Genomic DNA, 20,361 nt, shown 5'->3' on the forward strand with positions numbered 1-20,361 from the left:
CCCTTAATCTTTTAATAACGACCCCAAAGTGCAAGGACAGGGACACCCAGAAGATCCCAGGGCCTCGGAATGGAGACAGAGCTGTCGGAAAAGCACAGAGACGGGTTTAGCTCTCCGTGGTGGAGGCTGGAGGTCCAGACGGGACGGCAAGGAGGAGGTCACTGGTGACACAGGAAGCCAGAGACAGTGGGTGGGAGCCAGGGCGGCTCCCAGATGGCTCCCCTCTTGTCACCGTGGGGGTCAGAGCATCCCCTAAAAGCCCCTGTGCGCAGAGCCGGAGGCTTGGCGAGGTGACCGGATCACGGGGTGCTGTGGACATGTGGGTGGCTGGTGGCTGCCTCTGGGGCGACTCTCCCTCTCCTCCCCCTGCCTCCTGCCCTGCACCAGGCCGTGGGCTGCCTGCTGCCTCTGCCTTGGAGCCAGCGGCCACGGGCTGGACTCCGACCCTGAGCCAGAAGAAACCCCTCCTGGTCCCTCTCTTTTCTCGGTTTACCGCACTGAAAGGCTCTGCCATGCAGCGGGGACTGGACAGAGCGGTAGGGTCCGTGTTTCCTTCCTTCTAACCGTTAGAGGAAAACCTTTGGTGTTTTGCCTTTAAAGCTGACGTTTTCTGCACGCTTTGCAAACTGTTCTCCATCAAACGAGGGATATGTCCTGTTTCAAGTTGTTGGGAATTTCACTCTGGAAGAACGTTAAATTTCTGTGTGCATTCACTGGATGATCACACCATTTTGTTCCCTTTTTGGTAGTGTTCTGAATGACATTGATTGACTTTTAAAATCTCTTAAAATTGTTTCCTGGAATAAACCCCACTTGGTCAGCAGCGTATGTTACTGAGAAGACCTGACTTTTAAAAAAAAACTCAGCCATTTTAACAAGAGTGTGATTGTGTATTGTTGTTTTCGATCTGAGTTTCCCAGGACTAAAGGATAAGATTGACATTTTTCATTCGCCTTTTCCCCATTTATTTTATCTTCTCTGGGGTGTGTTCAAATCTTTTGCTCCTTTAAAAAACTTCCTCAGTCCTCTGTTGGCTGTATGAGCAGCAAATGTTTTCTCACAATCTGTGACATTTTTTGATTCTTTTCACAAAAATACGAGAGGCAAAATTTAAAATTTTGAATGAAATCTAATTTATCAATTTTTTAATTTTATGAAATACACATTTTGTGTCAATTTTAAGAGTATTTTCTTATTCCAAAGATACAAGACCCCTCCCTTTTTTTTCCTCTAGAATTTCTATTATTTTACATTTTATGCTTAGCCCTAGAATTCATGTTGAGTTACTTTTGTATAACATGAGATAAATCTCAACTTGCTTGGCATACAGCTATCTGATTTTTCCCACCTTATCTGTTATAAAATCAAACATTTTGTTGTGGTTTTGGGGTTTTTTTTTTTTTTTTTTGTCTTTTTCGTTTTTATTGGTACCAGGGATGGAACGCACGACTGCCTGCTTGCAAGGCAGGCGCTTATGCCGCTGAGCTAAATCCCCAGCCCCCTGTTTTGTTTTTTGAGAGAAGGTCTGCCTATGTAGCTCAGGCTGACCTTGAGCTTACCTTGTAGCCCAAATTGGTCTCAGATTCACAATGATCCTCCTGCCTCAGCCTCCCTAGTGCTGGGATTACAGATGTGCAGGACCATGCCGGCTCTCTGAGGGATTTTTAAATGTACACAGTCCTGTCTTGTGTGTGGACAGGCAGATCCCTTTCTTTCCTGCATGCCTTGTGCCCCTCTGTTCGATCCCTTAGTGAGGCTGAGTCGGAGAAGTCAGAGCGCACGTCCCAGCTCTGGTTCTGATCTTAAGGAAGAATGTTTAGTTCTTCCGAACTAAATATAATCTGACACCGAGCCCCAGGCCAACGGGCTGCTTTCCAGGGCTTTAGGAAGCAGAATGGAAGTAACAGCACAGTGCAGTGTGTGACTGTGGATCATGTAAACTGCAGAAGCTGAGAAGATTCCAGAAGGCACAGAGGATATAGTAAACTATTCACATTCACTCATTGTGTGACATCTTCCTTTGCATAGATGCATACAGTTGTGTTGTTTTGTTTTGTTTTGTTTGAAATAGGGTCTCACTTTGTAGTGCAAGCTAGCATTGAGCGCCCTATGTAGTTCCAAGCCGGCCTCCAACTTGTGGTGATCCTCCTGCCTCAGCCTCCCAAGCGCTGACATGACAGGCCTGTGCCACCATGCCTGGCTTTGGGCATGTAGTTTCAAATATCAGTAGATTCATGAGATCTGTTAGGAGAAACTGAAGACTTCTGTCCTGAATTCCCAAATTCCTAAACGTTCACACACATGCGCGGGTCTGCACACAGGCTTCCATTTCGGGCATGGTCTGTCCACCTGCCAGAGCAGAAGGTGACAAAGTACCTGCCTCTCTCCTCCCACACCAGCTCCGCCACCCAGTAACCCTCCTCCCTGTCCTACATTTCCCCCAGTGCCTTCCAGGGCTCTTAAATCGTAACAGGGGCTGGCTCAGGCTTAAAGTTTGCTTTATGATTGTTCCTCTCTGCCCCTGCAGCGTGCAACACGGCTGTCTATTTCTTTTCTTTCACAGACTTTTGCTGACCTGGCGGTCATCCTGCCTTATAATTTTCACGAATTCATCCTAAACTCTTCCCCAACTGCATGAACAGCTTCCTACCACATCTAAGCACCCCATTTAGTGCCTCGGCTACAGCTTCTGGGACAGTTTTTGCTTTTTCCAGATCCTTCTAGTTTGTTCCAGACTCTCCGGGCTGACTTCTGGTCCTGTTGGATTCTCTCTTCGCTCGACACCAGCAGAGCCCCCTTGTCTGTCTTCTCTATTTGTCTCCTCCCCTTCCTTCCTTCGTGGCTTATTTCCTTACTTTGGTGGAATGATCTGCTAGTGAATTCCCCAGACTGTATAGAAGCTAAAGTTTCCAGTCTATGTCTGCAATGCCTTCTGCCCGTGCTACTGTTTGATAATTTAGCTGGGTATAGAAGTCTACACTGCTCCACGCTGAGGCTGTGGCTTAGGGTTAGCGAAAGTGCTTGGCATGCAAGAGGCCTGGATTTGTGTCCAGCACCCAGAACGAAAGCAAGGATCCCATTGAAAGCTGAGGGTGAAGGGCTGGGGATTTAGCTCAGCGGCGTAAGTGCCTGCCTTGAAAGCAGGCAGTCATGAGTTCAGTCCCCGGTACCGATAAAAAGGAAAAAGACAAAAAAAAAGAAAAGAAAAGAAAAGAAAGCTGAGGGTGATGTGCACCCCTGTAATCTCTGCGTTTTTGAGGCTGATGAAGAAGAATCACCATGAGTCTGAGACCAACCTGAACATACAGCAAAACTGTTACAAAAAAGAAAATCCCATGGAAAGGATTTGCTTCACTGTCAGCTTGTGCGGTGACACTGAGGGGTCTGATGCTATTCTGATTTTTTTCTAAAACCCAATTTATCCTTTTCTGTAAGTTTGTATGACCTTTTATCCTCCCATGACCAGAATTTCAGTGTAAAGCATCCTAGTGGAAAAACAGCTTCATTCCTTTTGCTAGATTTGGAAGACATTTTCAATTTTTTATCATTTAATTCAAAGAATTTGACTGGAATAACTTATTTGCTGATCACATCCTCTTTCTATTTTCTTTATTTTTTTCCGTTTCCTCTAGGATTCCTATCTGCAGTTCAGGCTGGCCTGGAACCCAGCATGGAGCCCAGACTGGCCTCAAACTCACAAAATCTCAGTGATCCTCCTGCCTCAGCTTCCAAGTGCTGGGGTCACAGGTACGTACCACCGCGCCCAGCCCTGATTCCTCTTATTTGGATGTTAGATCTCTGAGAATGATTTTCTGATCTTCTTTCTGGGGTGCTGGGACTTGAACCATGCTACACACGTGCTCCGCCACTGAGCGCCCACCCTGGTCTTCGTTCCCTAATTGTAACGTCTTTTCTTTCCTAAGCATTGTTGTTTCATTGTTCGCCTTCTGGGATATTCCTCGTCTCCCCTCTTATTTCCCAACCCCACCAGTAAACCTTTAATTTATTCTAAGAAGGCAATAAGGGCCCTTTTTAATAACATTGTGTTCTTCTTTAATGTGTGGTACATCTCCGTACTGATAACCTTTTGGCATTTCTTCTGTTTCCTCCGAGGGCCTTTTCACCTCCTCTCTCCCATTCTTCTGTGTCGGAAGCTTCCCTCACGTGCCCGAGCACTTTGGCTTTTGCACTGGAGGCTGCTGGAAAGCTCTGAGCTCTGAGCGGCCCGCTCCGCAGGTTGGGGGATACAGCCGGGCTCCCCGAGCCAGCACCTTGAGTCCTTCTCTCCTGCCGACCTCCTCTGTTTGCAGTGAGAAGTCTGGGCCTGCTGCGAGTGCTGGAGACGCTGCCCTGGCACGAGGGGAGGGACTTTGGTCCTGACCACTCTTTAAATTCTGTCCACACATTCCGGCTCTCTCCTGCCTTCTTACCCCTACAGCAGCTGAGCCTTGGGGCTGCCTCGGTTTCCCCGCCTCGCTGCTGCCCTCCGCTGGCTGCTTTCCAGCTGCAAATCTGCTTTGCTGCTGGGTCGCGCCCGTGTCTTTGCTGCTGTGATACTTGGGAAACCACTTTTCTGTCATTTTAAACGGTGGTGCCAGTGGTGGCAAGAAACAGGGGCAAATTCTGTCTGTGCTTAATCTGCTCTCTTTAACCAGAAATTCTTCTTTTTGGTATTTCAGAAACTCTACTTTTTGGTATTTCCTAAAACTTCATTTTGTCTTTAGTCATTTTCATCAGAGCTTTGTTTATTTATTTGGCAGTTTTTTGTTTGTTGTTTGCATGTTTGTTTTGAGACAGGGTCTTGCTGTGTAGTTCCCACTGGGTTTGAAACTCACTATGTAGCCCAGGCTCTCAAACTCATAGTGACCCTCCTGCCTCGGCCTCCCAGAGTGCTAGGATTACAGGTGTGCACCGCTGCGCCTGGCTAACCAGTTTTGTCTGTTTGTTGCTGTGCTGGGGAGTGCACTCAGGATCGGCAAGGGCTCTCCCACCTGCCCAGCCCCATCCCGGCCTCTGAGGCCTCCATCTCTTGGCTCTGTCCCCTGCCTTGGTTCACGGCATCTGCATCTTCGTGTCTTCCAATTGGTTTTGCTGCGGCTGTCACTGAAGACTGCTGTTGGAATTCTCCGCTGTGAGCTCATGGGCAGGGCCTGCAGTCTGTGGGAACCCGGGGCGGGGGTCACTGCCTTCTTCCTCACCAGTGTCTCGTGTATCTTTCCACCCGTGGCCCAGGGACCTTCTCTTGGGACTCGAACCGCTTGTCAGGCAGGCGCTTGTGCTGCTGAGCCACATCCCCGGCCCTCCTGGGATCTTTCTTGTGTGAATTTCTGGCTTTGGGAGCCTGCAGAGCCTGCAGGGGAATGGGAACACCGGTCTATATGTAAACCCCAAACCTTTCCAGGGCTGGTTTTTGGTTAAAGTCCTGAGCTGGCCATGCTGGTGCAGAGGCGCCGCCCCCGAACCCACCAGAGTAGGGAGCTGCACCTCCTGCCCTCCGGGGACCCAGTCCCGGCCACAGGGCCCAGACACGGAGCCCAGCCCCGCAGGGCCTTCCTGGTGCTGGGACTCCCGCTCCTTCCTCAGCCCCTGCTTTGTCTCTGTCCCCCTGGAGCTCCCTTCCTTTCCTGCAAGCCCAGCCATGCATTTAAAAGGATGTTTGTTACATTTTCCTTCCCGTTTGCAAGCAGGGCTGGTTTTTTTTTTTTTTTTTTTTTTTTGGGTAGAAGGGTTTCTGCAGTATCGTTGGAAATGGAAGCCTTGTGGTTTTGGATGCTGTTGTTTTTAAAAAAAATATTTTGTGCATCTCCCCACAGCACAGCAAGGACAGAGAGAGGGAGAGAGCAGAACGTTAGGGAAGGAACAAAACTGACACGTTTCTATTTGGGGACATGGCCAGGCAGCCCTGCCCTCTGGAGCAGCTCATGCTTTGTCTTTTGGGGGTGCTGGACACGGTGCCTGGGGTCTCACTGAGGCTAAGCCCGGCTAAGCTCTGCCACCTCCCCATGCCCTGGAGCGTGGCCCAGCCGGAAGCTGCTCCTGCCTAATGTCCCTCGTGCCCCAGGCTTGCCAGGCATCTGCAGACCCGAAAGCATGGTTGAGGGGGAGACACCTGCCCGCCCTGGAGGAAGCAGGGCTGCGCCTGCCTCCTTGGGATTTTGCAACATTAAGGAGCTGTGAAGCGGCTTTGGGAAACAGAACCTTCAGTCCCTGTGCTCCTCGGTCATCCCCGTCCCCAGCTGCTAGGGACACAGAGGTCATTTGGGTTAAAATGACCTGGAATTGGCCATCCCAGGAGCTCAGCCTACCAGACGGGAAGAGCAGGTTTCTGACAAGGTGAGAGCCTCTTGGTTCTGACAGAAGCTTAAATCCGCAGGAAAAGCTGGTGCTAACAGTGTGTGTATGCCCACGGCTGGACTGAACTGTGTAGGGTGGTGCCCTGGGGGTCAGAGGGACATGGAATATCTCCAAGGTTGCCTCTCAAATGTGCTGTGAGCCTAAAACTGCTCAGGTCAGACTTGAATTCACTATGCAGCCCAGGCTGGCCTCCAATACACATAGACCCTCCTGCCTCAGCCTCCCTAGTGCTGGGATTATAGGCATGCACCACCACATCCCATTTACATCAGATTTCAAAGATGTAGTACGACAGACAACTCTCTTCAAGCATGGCTCTCGCTGCCCCCGTTTCTTGGCCTAAAGGCTGAGACATGATCGTCCTCCTGCTGTTGCCCTTGGGCAGGGCTGGATGGGATAAGGGCTGGGGGCTCCCAGGCAGGGGGGTGCCCACTGAGTGCCCACAACCGTCACGGGCAGGCAGGACAATGCTAAGCACACAGGCACCTCTGCCAGCTCTAGGTCAGCAGCTGTGGGTTTAGGTGGCAGCTCTGCCTCTTAAGAGCTGGCTGCCTCTACTGCACTGACACTCTGTGCCTCATCTCCAATAAATGGGCACTCCTGTGTCCCTCAAGAAGCCGAGTGGTTTGATGCTTTAAAAAATAACAAACATGCACATAATCCCAGCACTTAGGAGGCTGAGGCAGGAGGATTGCTGCAAGTCTGAGGCCAGCCTGACCAGCCTGAACTACACAGAAAGACCCCTATGTTAAACAAACAGGACATGAAGATGCTTGACCCAGCCCCTCTTCCCAGCCCTCAGTCTTGTCCCAGGATAACCCTTGTCCCAGGATAAGTGTCCCTGACAGGCTCTCTGGCTGTCTGTCTTCTCCATTGGGCAGAGTGCCAAGGCCAGGCCCTGGTCTGCCTCCTCCCCAGTGCCTGGCACACAGCAGCAGCCAAGACCTCCGTGTCTGCTCAGTGAGTCGGGTGTCCACACCACTGGCTTCTTCCACTTTCGGCTTTTAAAACGATTTGCTTTCTGCCTCTGCACCAGTATCGTCAGAGTGAGTAGGGCAGCCAGGGGCTTGGCCGGATTTGAGAGCTACTGCCGGCCTCATTGGGGGTCTCTGAGTCACGGGGGAGGGGGGGTGTGGAGCGGTGGAGGTGAGTTACTGGGGCAGGGGCTGTAGCTCCCCCAGGACCTGGGGAAGAAGCAGACTGCAGGAGCGCCCAGCCACCAGCCCATCCCTGTGTAGAACTCTGCCCTGCTGCCTCTGCTCCCCCTTCTTTTGGGCCTGGCAAGCGGCCCCGGGAGCCCTTGGCTACAGCCCTTAGGTGGAAGTGCCTGCTCACTTCCGGTGGCGCTCTTGCCAGCAGGAGACCGGGCCTCCATCCTGCAGCTGGGATCCGAGGTGGGCCAAGGGGAGGCGCTGTGGCCCAAAAAGTGTCTGCAACACTTCCTAAAATTCCTAGACACGGAAAGCGAAACCTGGGTGTGAAGATAACGAGACCTACAGTGAAACTGGAGGGCTTGGAGCAGAAAGAAGGGGCTGCATAGGGCTGGGGATCTGCTGGGTCTGTGACGCCTCTAAGACTCCCAGCGACCCCAGAGCGGATCCCTGGCGGACACTCGGGGCTGCAGGAGGTGATTGCAGAGGACACAGGCGCTGCTCAAAGCCGGCAGCGCAAACGCACCGACCTCACGGTCAGGGAGACACAGAATGAGCAAGTGGGTGGCAGCTGCGGACACAAGGCCTGGAGGGTCTCACTGCATCAGCAGAGCAGGAGCAGCGCCCTCTTCCTCCATCAGCTGGAAGCCCCCTGCCGCCCTCAGTCCTTTGATCACATGGGTAGTGAGGCGCCAACACTGCTGACCCTTAAAAGTAACTGGGTTATGGTTTACAGAGAAAATGTCCCGCAAGACTCACTTGGTCGGGGCTGGGGATTTAGCTCAGCGGCATAAGCACCTGCCTTGCAAGCAGGCAGTCGTGAGTTCGATCCCTGGTACCGATAAAAACGAAAAAGACAAAAAAAAAAAAAAAAAAAAAAAAAGACTCACTTGGTCCCAGCAGTTCCAGAGAGAGGTGACCAGGTCATGAGGGCGCTGAACCGCTCTGGATTAAGCATTGACCTACTCCTGGGGCAGGGTATGGGCTTACTAGGAGGCGGGGCTCTGCGGGATGACGCAGACGGGGGCGTGGCTTCAAGGCATCAGGTCTGTGCCCCGCCTTCCCCTGGATCTTTGCCTGACACTCAGATTTCTCGGCCACGCCCCTATGCCCTGGTGTCCCAGCGTCACCACAGCCCTGGCAGCGGTGCAGCCAGCTGATCCCAGCCTGAAACCTCCAAAACCGTGAGCAAAGGAAACCTCTCCTCTCCAATTTATCTTGGGTATTTTGGTACAGCAATCGAAACCTGACTAAGCTCAGGGGTACACTTGTTGGGTGACCGCACAACCATAAGGACCTGGAAAGACTCAGCTGCTGCCCTGAGTCATGATCGAGGTTGGGGAGACGAATGGTCAATTCAAGGTCAAAGTCAAGGTCGCAGAGAGGCCCATCCTGCCTTCCCCACTCTCAGCTTGCAGCCCTGCGCTCCGCTTTACTGCCAGCCCCTGCCAGCTTTGAGGGACAGCAGCGGTGAACAAGGGGGGACCCCTGCCCTAGGGACTCACAGTTTAGAGGTAGAGAGGCATCCTCCTACCCCCAGTGGATGAAACCGAGGTCCAGCCGTGACGTGTGGGGTCCTGGAGGGCTTCTCGGAGGAAGAGCAGCTGCACGTTCACCCCCAGGCCACGGGGCCCCAGATGTGAGCTTGTGGCACGGACCAGACTCCGATGAAACCCTAAGAGACTGCTTGGCAAAGGCCACTGGCAAACCCAAGTTTACTCTGGCTCATTTGCATATCATTTGCATCTATCTGCATATGTGGTGGCACAGCCCGGTCGCTTATGCATTTAAATAGCAAGTTACTTGTTCTCTGTGAAAGCTCTCATTTTCCCCCCAGGGGGAGTTGGCTCCATTTCTCCTGCCTGCCCTTCAAGCCTGGCACTGCCAAGCCTGCTCCGCATCAAGCTGGGTCACGGGTTTGGGGACATAGGACCAGTCTGTTATTCTGGTTTTCAGGGTGCTGTGTTATTGTGAAAGAAGGCTGAACCCCTGGATATAGGGGGAGTGTCAGGCATGTGCACCTCATGAAACATGGGGAAAATGAGGCAGGGAGCGAGTGTGAGGCGCCCAACCTCACTTACCATGTTGCAGACTACACCAAGGTCAGAGGCCAGGGCTCCCGATTTCTGATCCCACCTTAGGAAGGTCTTGAGAGGTCACCTCTTGCTGTGCATGATAAGAGAACCAGAGTGGGGCAGGGTCTCAGCCAAAGCCACACGGCAAGTCCAGGGTACAGCCCTGGCGCCCACAGCCCTGGGCTCTGCCCGGAGAAACAGTGAGCTTCTTCCTGTCTAGGTTGCTGTTTAAAACCTGCTGGGCCAGGGCAACTTGGCACAACCCATTCCACTCCACCAAGACCTGATGCAGCCCAGATCTGAGCATGGGAGACCAGACCAGGGCAGGGACCTGCTGGAAGTGGCCATCGGGTCTGGCCAGCTGTCAGGAGTGGAAGGAGATGTGATCCACTGTAACCACAGCTGCCGCCTGCGCTGAGCACTCGGCTGGTGCAGGCGCGGTGCCCAGCACCCACTCGGTCACTTCCAGTCCTTATCCTGCCAGAGAGGGTTACTCCTGCCAAGCGGAGGCAGCCACTGAGGCTCTGCCGCACCGTGAAGTGTCCAGGGCGGAGCTGAGGGTCAGGGTGGGCTGGCTCCAGGCACCAGCAAAAAGGGCCAGCACCTTTCTGTACCACCCATGCTTCATCCACTCAAATCCAAAACCAGACCTGATGTAAGTGCTAAATGATGGGTCTTAAGCAGCACAAAGTAGCAATTCAGGAAACACAGACTGGTAGTGGTTTGTGTAAGATTAATTTCCTGCAGGGAACAATGGTAAAATCTGAGAAAAAGACATGCAAAACAGATTTGTTTGCAAGTCCTAAAAGACTGACCAAAACCAGGCAGAAACTGGACAGGCTGTGCCCCTATGAAGGGAACCATACAAAGACATATTTTTCTGGCTCCCCACAGGACGCTCCTAATCTACAAGCTATGAGGAGGGAGCTGGACCAGAAGGCACAAGTCCTGCTGGCTCCAGAGGAGGGAACTAGAATTCAGGGCCTCCCTGGCAGCTAGAAATCGGGAGAAAAATGCTCAGGACATGGAGAAAATGCCCAGATCCATAGCTGACTCTGGCACGGGAAGGACAAAGAGGGAAAAGCGTTTCTGGAAAACACAGATGAGCAGCAATTTCCTGTAGCTGTTTCAAAGAGACAAATTTTAGCTGAATTTCAGTAAGCTATAGGAGCTCAGTAAACACAGGAGAATTTTTACGGAGATCTTGGGAGACCATGGTTTAACAGTAAGAATCAAAATATACCTGGCCTCATAGATGCAGGACCACCCAAGCCAGGTAAATGGTCAGCACCTAAACAGAATAGAAGAGAACGACAATGCCCAGCATAAAATAAAAAATTACTAGACACTGTGAAGCAATGGGGGAAATGATACACTGTTAATATTTTTTACAAGAAGAAACAGGCTCATGCATTGAAATTAGTAGGCAGATTATATATCATTACAATAAAATTTTGTTTGTTAGGGTTTTTTGAGCCATGGTCTCACTATCTCAGACTGGCCTTGAACTCACTATGTAGCCGAGGATACCCTCAAACTCACAATGATTTTCCTGCCTCCGCCTTCCAAGTGCTGAGATTATAGGAATGTGCCGCCACACCTGGCTACAATAAAACTATTTAAGAAGCTAGAGGAAAAGACAACTATAATGGATAAAAAAGGGAAATTCCAGGAGAGTCCTAATATTCTAGGGACTCTCACACAAAACACCACATCTGATTTGCTTAAAGCAATAGAAATGCATTTTCCATAGCTCCAGAGGCCTGAAATTACGGGCTGTATCAGGACTGGTTCCTTCTGAGGGCTCTCTGGGGGAATTTGTTCCGTATATTGGTCCCTCCTATATTCCAGCACCAATTAGCAATGGCTTTTGTGCCTTGACTTATACATAAACCACTCAGAGGCATCTGCCATGTCTCTATCCTCCTGTTCGAACCCCAGGCTTGTGAGCCACCCCACCTTAACTGATTCCAATATTAGTGCCCATGCTTCCAGATATGGTCACAGGCTAATGGAAAGAGGGCAGGACTACAATGCATCTGTGTGAGGGGAGCATAATTAAAGCTAAAACAGAAGGAGATTCAGAACTGTTTTTTAAAAAATCAAATCAATTTTTTTGGTCTTTTTTGAGACAAAGTTTCACTGTGCAGTTCAGACTGGCCTTGAAGCTACAGCTGGTTTCAAATCAAATTCTAAACGGACAGTTCAATATGTGAAACTGAACATTCATGGGGAAAGATTAAAAGCATGTTAGATTTGCCAAATGTGATGGCACACTGGGTAATGCCAGGACTCAGGAGGCTGAGGCAGGAAGAGATGTGAACTCGAGGCCAGCCTGGGCTACACAGCACACACTGTCTCAAACGAAACAAAACAAGACAGCTAAAAGCATGTGAGACTCAACCTAAAGAGGAAAACAGATAACACAAATCATAACAAAATTCGTGCACCCACAAACGTAAGATGAACGGGACCTCAGTAAGCATCTAACAGGCATAGTGTTACAGTCTCAGTGGAGGAAAGAGAAATAACGAATCAGAAAGAAATGCTAGGGGCTGGGGATTTAGCTCAATGGCATAAGCACCTGCCATGCAAGTGTGTGGTCGTGAGTTCATTCCCCGGTACCCATAAAAAAAGAAAAAGACAAAAAAAAAAAAAAAAGAGAAATGTTTGAAAAAGTTTTTGATGAAATATTGACTGAGAGAGAATATTTCAAGCTTGAGTGCAAAAAACCAACCTACATACTGAGAAAGTTGAGAGAAGCCCAGCAAGATGAACACAAAGAAAATCCTATTTATGGACATCTTGGTTGGGTTTTGAGAACCAGAAATAAAGAAAAACCTGGAAAAGCAGCTGAGGGAAATTAAAAATAAGGAAACAAACATGCAGAAGACTGCAGATTTCTAATGAAACAATGCAAGCCGGAAGACATTGGAACAGCATTGCACAGTGATTAGAACAAGAAACTTGTAGTTTTACAACGGTATCTGTGACAGTATCATTCAAAACGGAGAAATAAATTTTTTAGACAAATGCAGTAGATGATTTGCTACCAACAGACCTGAAGTGTAAGAAACACTAAATAAAGGTCATTAAGCAAAAGGGAAATGCTGCTGGAAGAGGTTCAGATTTACAGAAAAGTTGTACAAGGAATAGTAAATACGTGAATAGATACAAACACCATTTTTATTTCCTTAAATTTTTTTTTCTTTTTTTGCATTTTTGAGACAGGGTCTCGCTGTGCAGTTCAGGTTGGCCTTGAGCTCATTTTGTAGCCCAGGCTGGCCTCAAACTTGCAGCAATCCTCCTGCCTCAGCCTCCCAAGCGCTGGGATTATAGGCCACTCATGCCCAGTTTAACGTTTTTTTTTTTTTTTTTTTTTTTTTTTGTCTTTTTTCTTTTTATCGGTACCAGGGATCGAACTCAGGACTGCCTGCTTGCAAGGCAGGCACTTATGCCGCTGAGCTAAATCCCCAGCCCTACTTTTTTTTTTTTTTTTTTGAGACAAGGACTTACTGTGGAGCCCAGGCTGGCCTTGAGCTCACAGTGATTCTCCTGCCTCAGCCTCGAGTGCTGGGATTGCACCTGTGTGCTCTCAAACCCAGCTATCTGAGCTAAATTTTATTTATTTTTTTGGTACAGGGAATCAAACTCAGGACCTGGCACTTGCCAGGCAGGTGCTTACGCTGCCGAGCTACACCCCAGCCCTGAGCTTATTTTTAGTGTGGGTCCTGCTTTCTCTGGAGCTTGTTCTTGTGCCAACCGCTCATCCAGCATCCCGTCCAGCGCTCCCCACTCCCCAGTCCACCTGCACTGGACACTGCCTCTCAGAAGCAGGAAATGACCCGTCTTCCTTTGCCCGCCCGCAGCAGGGCAGGGGGATCCAACACCCAAGGTTGGGTCTCCAAACGCCAACTGGAGCTGGACTTTCCTGAGGCTGTCTGTCAGCAGCAGTGTCCAGCTGGGTGTCTTGCCTCCGCGTGGGAGGTGAGAGGATCCCAGGACACTGGGCTCCCTGGCAGGTACCTTGAGTGTGCAGTGAGGGGCCCGCGGCCCGGAAGAGCGGGTTCTGATGCCCGGCTCCTCCCTTCTCCCTTGCTTCCTGTGGCCTCCTCTGCCCTCCTGACCTGTGGAAGCAGCTGACCTTGGACACTGGGAGCCAAAAAGAGTCTTTCCTTTCCAGTGCGGGGTTCAGGTGGTGACCGAGGCTGGGTCCTAGAGTCACCGTTCTCTGCAGGCTGCAGAAGCGGCCTGGTCTCCAGCAGTCCTGTGATCCCCAGAGGTTAGCTCCCCTGAGCACCCTGAGTCTGGGCAGCAGCTTCCATGTGGGGCGAGGCCATGTCCAGGAGCTGCAGCAGGAAAAGGGCGCTGTGGGTCCCCAAGCCTCCCTGCTTATCCCCTGGGCCACCTCCAGCCCCCAGGGCCCACATCTAGTGTGGTTTCCAGGGGCTTCCTGGCTCCTGGGGCCTTCAGGCTCCGGGCCACCAGCCCTCCTCCCTTGGAAGGCGCCCACACCCTGATGTTTGATCCCACACTGCCCCCCCCCCACGCAAACAGAACCCTCTGGGCTTCTGCTGTGAGAGTGGCCTGAAAGCTGATGGCCGCCCAGGCCTGAGTTAGCCACTGCTCCTCTATCTCATGTCAGGAGGCGTTGGGATCTTTCTCAGGTTGGGGCTGTGCTGAAGAGTGCCCGTATGACCGTCCCAGCCGCTTCTGGGTTCTTGTCTGTTCTGTGGGCTTTGTGTGTGCCCTTCAGATGCTCCATCCCCAGTGCTTCTTATTTTTTGCTGGGTACCAGGGATCGAACTCATGACCTCGCACTTGCCAGGAAGGCGCTTGTGCTGCTGACCCAAATACCTGGCCCCTTTATTTATTTTTTAAAATCGGTACCAGGGATGGAACTCACAACCCCACACTTGCAAGGCAGGTGCTTATGCCTCTGAGCTATATCCCCAGCCCCTAATTTTTTGAGATACCAAATCACAGAGTTATCAGCCTGGACTAGAATTTGCAATCCTCCTGCCTCAGCCTCCCACAGTGCTGGTGTTACAGGTGTGCCCCACCTCGACCACTTGATAAATTCTGTTTATAAGTTACACAGTCTAAGATATTTTGTCACAGCAGCCTGAACTAAGTCACTCCTGGTGACTCAAGGTGCTGGCACCTCTCCATGTGTTTGGTGGCCATCTGAGTGTTCTGCCATGGAGAGGCAGAGTCTCCCTGTGTAGTCAGGATGGCCTCAAACTCGCTGCAGTCCTCCTGCCTCAGCCTCCGGAGTGCTGAGGCTACAGAAGTGCAAAAACACGCCTGCTAATTCAAGCCCCCCCCCCCATTTTTCTTTTGAGTCTTCAGCCTTTTTTTATTGATTGGTAGGAGTTCTTTCTGTAATTACTTGCTCTGTGTGTGTGTGTGTGTGCACGCGCGCGTGTAAGGCCAACTGCTCTGTCTCACCAACTCCCCAGTGGCAGGGCCATGTGTACACTGAGGGCCGTAACAGGGTTTCAAACAGAAGACAGTATGTCATATCTGATTAATCTGATTTGAACTGAGTTTGCATTTGACCTTTGCCTTGGTTTATGGTTGTGTAAGAGCTGTGTAGCATTTAAGTCACGTTTTGTGTTTGCACACATTTTTGTGGGTTTTGGAGACAAGGTCTCGTCTCACTACATAGAGTAGATTGGACTTGTACTCATGGTGATCTTCTGCCTCGGCCTCCCGAGTGCTGAGATTACGACCATGTACCATCACACCTGGGCTGAGATGTCTTCTGAGACCCTTGTGGAGGCACTCAGAAGTGACTCAGAAGTGGACCCCAGGCCCCAGGATGTGACTCCCACTCAGCCCTCCCTCTCCTTACTTCTGCCTGGATTCGGTGGTGTGCAGGGGACTGAGGTGGGGCAACACTTCTATCACCAAGAGGGTCTCCCCCACCGTGCTTGTAAAATACCCCATTTCCTGGGGCTCCCTAGATCCAGGCTCCCTGCAGGCACCTGGTCCGCGGGAAGGCACAGGCCCTGAGCGGCTTCTGTGCTCCCACCGACCGACGGAGTGCGGCCGGAGGCTCACACGTGTTCAAGGCCAGTCCCGTCATTCTGCAGCCGAGCACAGGGAGGCGGCTCCAGACCCCAGGCCAGCGCTTGGTGGCCGTCGTGGAGAGGGGCCAGGGCCTGGCCCAGGACACTGGGTCCCTGTGTCCGCCGTGGTCCCCTCAGCCCGCCCAGCACCCCCCCCCCGCCCGGGCTTGGGCTCCCCTGGGGTGGGTGGGGCTCGCGCCCCGCGGAAGGAACCGAGAGCAGCGAGGCGGCGACGCGGGGGGCAGGCGGAGCGGCGGGCGCGGAGCCCGGGTGCAGCCCGCGGCCTGCGCCCGGCTCGCCATGAATTATGCATGGCCTTCTGGCGGCTGCGGCGCCCGGGGCGCGGGCGGGGGGCGGCGGCTCTTTGTCTCCGCCGCCCCCACAGCTCCTGCCTGGAGCCTGGGGCCCACGACGCCCACTCCGCGGGCGGAGCGACGGGAACGCTGCGAGCGCCAGCTGGGTACCCCCGGCCTCCTGCACCGCCAGACTCCGGAGACAAAGACCCCTTCCGAGCCACGCTCGGTGCGCGCCCTGGCAGGTTCCGTCCTGGGGCGCGGACCCAGCGACCGCCCCTCCCGGAGCTCGGATCCCTCGGAGCTAACAAATGGGAACAAATGGGAATCCGTCGCTACCAGCCCGAGGTGGTGCACATACCTGTCATCCCAGCACCCGGAGGCTGAGGCAGAAGGATCACCTTGAATTCTAGGCCAGCCTGCACCACGTAGTGAGACCCCCTCTCAAATCAAAACAAAACAAATTAGAACAAAACAAGTGTCCCTTGAAAGGCACTAGGGGAGGCTGAGCTGGGAGGCTGAGGTAATGCTCCTCAGAAGAGGTCACTTTTTTTTTTTGGTACTGGGGACTGAACCGGATTGAATTCACGACCTCACTCCTGCCAGGCAGGCGCTTATGCTGCCGAGCTAAATCCCCAGCCCAAGAAGAGGTCACATTTGAGAAGAGCTGGGGAGAGAGAGGGAGCCATCTCAGCAGACATCTGGGAAGAATATCCAACTGCAGGAGCAGCAAGTGCAAAGGCCCTTGGGCAAGACATGGGGCTGCCTCCTATCACCAGCCCACACCTGCATCTTTCCTTTGCCAGGATGTAAACTCCCAATCAGATCAGCCCTCAGGCAGTGTTTTTGGTCTAAAGCCACCACAGTGGATGTCATCGTACCAGTATCCCTGATTCCCAGTCCAACATCACCCATCAGGCCAGGCCAGGAGAACAGAGGGGCAGAGGAGCAGCCTCGCTGGCTCCCAGTTGGGCTGCTGTACTGTGACCCAAGCTGGTGGCTTTGTCCTTTTAAGGCGGGTCCAGAGAGCCAGGTGAGGGGGCAATTTCCTGTGATTCCTGCACTCTGGGAGACTGAGGCAGAAGAACCACAAGTTGAAGCCTATGCTGGGGAACTTAGTGATTTAACATGACCCTGTCTCAAAATGACAAATTTAAAGAGGGCTGGGGATACAGCTCAATGCAGAGCTGGGGTTCAATCCCCAGTCCTGGAAAAGGGGGGGGGGGAGGTAGCAGCAGATTGCAGAGTGGACTTCCAAGGTGTTTGAACAAGGAGGGAGGGAGGGGGAGGGCAAGGAGAGGGTGGTCTGGGGTGGTGTGTGGCGCAGGATCACAAGGGCCTGAGAAGTGGAAGTGGCTGTCCATTTGTGACCCCAGGCCTCTCCTTGAGCCCCATTCCACAGCCTCACCTCCTGCAGCCCTGCGTAAGTCCAGGCTCTTGGCTTGGCACTCAAGGCCCTTCCTGCCCAGCTGGCTCCAGTTACAGCAAAGCCACCAAGGGACCTGGTTCTCCTAGACAACCCGGGGCCTTCCCAGGCCAAGGTTCCCTGTACCTGACACTGTCTGCCTGCCTTCCAACCTCCCAGCTCGTGATCACCTGGAATGCAGCCTCCTCCAGGAAGCCTTCTTAGATTGCTGGCTCATCACATTCCGATCTCTCCTCCAGATGGGCGATTTTCATCTTATACCCCCTTATTTTTTGAATTTCTTGAATCTGCCCCATCCATGTCCACCTGTCCCCTTTATGTCTGTCTCCCCAGTGGCCAGGCTCGGGAAGCCCAGAGGGAAGAACCAGAAACCGGCAGTGACATTTCTTGCACCTCTGTTCTGTGGCACAAAGCAGGTCCCTGGCAGTCACACCCGGCAGCCTGGGTTCTTGTTTTCCCTGAACCAAGGGCTCACTTCCGTCCAGGTACTCCGTGTTATCGAAAACCCGGCTCCTCAATTCCTGGCTGTGTGACTTGGGGCAGACGACTGAACCCCTCTGGGCCTCTGTGTCCTGATCCATGCAGGGAAACCACAGGCTCATTCCTGCTTCTGTGTGTCTGTGGGGCCCTGGGAGGAGGAGGGGGATGAAGATGCACAGGGTGGCAGGCAAACCCAGCCCTTGCTGTGCCTCAGGCTCCCCCATGGCAGAGCTGGGGAGTCGGGGTGGAGGGTGATGGCTTCCTGCCCCCATCTTGGGCTGATTTGAGTTTTTCTTTTTTACCTGCTGCATTTCTAGAAACCACCTCATCCGTGTGCACCGGTCAGAGACCCCGGAAGTTCTTCCTTACAGGTCTCCTGAGGCTTCCCTGGCTCACATCCAGGGATCCCATCAGGCGTGGGACACGATGGTATGGCTTAAGGGGCTGGAAGGTTGTTTCAAGCACACCTGACATCCCAGTGCTCGGGAGGCCGAGACAGAAGGATCCACCTGAGCTGGAGGCCAGCCTGGCTACACAGAGGTTCAAGGCTGGCGGAACTCATCACAAGACCCTGTCTAGAAGAATAAACAAAACACAGGACCCCAGAAGCCTCCAGCCAGGGGCAGAGCTGGCCCTCGGTCCTCGAATCTCCGAATCTCTGGCCACCGTGCAGGGGACAGAGTGGGGCGAGGACAGGCGGGGCCAGGCTGTGGGAATGCAGGGCAGCGGGCAGGGCCGAGGCTGGGCCTGGGAGCTGGGGGCCGGCAGCCAGCCCAGGCAGGAGAGGGCCCAGGTCCCAGACACTGTCTAGACGCAGCAATTATCGGAGTGAACACCCAGGCTCTGGCGGTGCAGCTGAAAGGGAGCTTAACAAAGAGGAGGGAGGAAGAAAGCCGAGCAGAGTCCCCACCGCCGGCGGCGGCTCTTTCTCTGCCTCGGCCTCCCCCTTTGTGCCCGCAGCCCTGGGGACCCGGTGTGAAAGCCAATGTGGGGCGCCTGGTGGGGACGGCTCCTCCGCCCGGAGGGAGCCCGGCCGTTGTGTGTGGCTGGGAGGGGAGCAGAGAGGGTCCCGGGTTGGGACGCAGCCTGCACGCAGGTTCCCTTGCTTGGAGTGTGGTGACAGTGACCACACACAAGTGGCTCCTACCTCCATCTTTTCACCCACCAGCCGGCAGGAACAGGAGGCCTGGGGCTGCGTGTCCCTGACCCCAAGCCTAGAGGGTAGAGGGGTGATTAAGATCCCGGGCTTGCAGGTTTCAGACTGGCCTTGAGCTTGCAATTCTCCTGCCTCAGCCTCCTGAGCAGCTGGGATCACGGGGAGGCACCACCATCCCTAGCTCTTTGGTTGCTTTTCTTGAGAAACATTTTACAGAAGAAACAGGAAGGCAGAAGCCCTATGAGCTCTCCAGAGCTCCTCTGAGATGGGCTGGAACTCCGATTTGTCCCCCTCCCTACCTTAACCGTCACTCTGCACTGGGGACCGTGGTAGGTGGAAGGGCTGGTGGGCAAGGGGTCATGGCATGTGGCCCAAGGGGTGGCAGGCAGGGTCAGAGCTGCAGGGGAAGGAACTCAAGGCTGTGAGTTTTTTTTTTTTTTATCTTTGGTACCAGGCATTGAACTCACAACGTTGTGCTTGATGGTCAGGGCCTTATACCATTAAGGTAAATCCCCGGCCCGGCTGTAAGGTTTTGTGGCTGCAAACATAACTGAGTCGCCAGGCCAAGCTCAGCAGACCCAAGGTGGAGAAACTGAGGCACGCAGTCCCAGCCCTTTCTCCTCTCCACACCTGTGCTTTTGGAGCTCCTGGGGTTTTGGGTCCGCTTGTGGCTGTGTTGACAACTACCCTGGGTCCTGGTGAGCACAGAGACTGTCCCCAGCTGATGACAGGGAGGGGACAGGCCACAGTGCCAGCCTCCTTCCAGAATCAGGCCTGGAAAGACACCGTGCCCTGGAGGAGCTGCGGGCTGGTGACCCAGACATGGGGAAACTCTGCCCTCCAGTGAGGGCCACAACCCTGGCACTGGTGGGTGGCCTGGGTCCCCTCTTGTCCATCTCACGTGAACGGGCTCTGGTGGTCTCCCTGGCCTCAGCCCTGTGGCAGGCCCTCTGCTCGGCCTGCCTGTGTGTTCCAGGATCCCTGCCAGCTCCCGTGCCCTGGCTGTCCCTGTGCCTAGCAGGCCCTGCCAGCGCCCACTGGATCCTCCAGCTAATCCTGGGCACCTGCCCCTCTCCCTGTCCTCTGCCCCCACCCCAGGGACAGTGTCAGCCTCTGTCATAGCACAAGCTGGAACCCAGGTGAGCCCCGAGCCCCAGCAGCCTCCCTCACCTCCACACCAGTTACTAAGTCCTCTGCCCTTCTGGCTCTGCGCTCTGGCTGTCCCCTGGGTCCTCCTTGTCCCTGGCTACCATCCCCCTACAAACCTCTTCCAAGATGCTGGCCACACTGACCCCTGGGTCCCTCTCCGCCCCTGCCAGTCACCTACTGAACCACTGTGGTCCCCGGGGACC

At 53.2% G+C, this 20,361-nt stretch overlaps 2 long non-coding RNA genes across 2 annotated transcripts in view; both read right to left on the reverse strand.

Moving 5' to 3' along the window:
* LOC134474992 (uncharacterized) overlaps nucleotides 1–20,361 on the reverse strand; it is a 35,389-nt gene that overhangs the window by 12,410 nt on the left and 2,618 nt on the right. The gene's annotated exons all lie outside the window — the stretch shown is intronic.
* On the reverse strand, nucleotides 1,110–9,576 carry LOC134474989 (uncharacterized). Its single transcript, XR_010045969.1, has 2 exons — nucleotides 9,011–9,576; nucleotides 1,110–5,350 (listed from the first exon to the last, which is right to left on the reverse strand). It is a non-coding gene; the product is annotated as an uncharacterized LOC134474989 (long non-coding RNA).

This window comes from Cavia porcellus, unplaced genomic scaffold, assembly GCF_034190915.1.
Source record: "Cavia porcellus strain 051 isolate PalLab524CR breed Dunkin Hartley unplaced genomic scaffold, mCavPor4.1 scaffold_49, whole genome shotgun sequence".
Taxonomy (NCBI): Eukaryota; Metazoa; Chordata; class Mammalia; order Rodentia; family Caviidae; genus Cavia; species Cavia porcellus.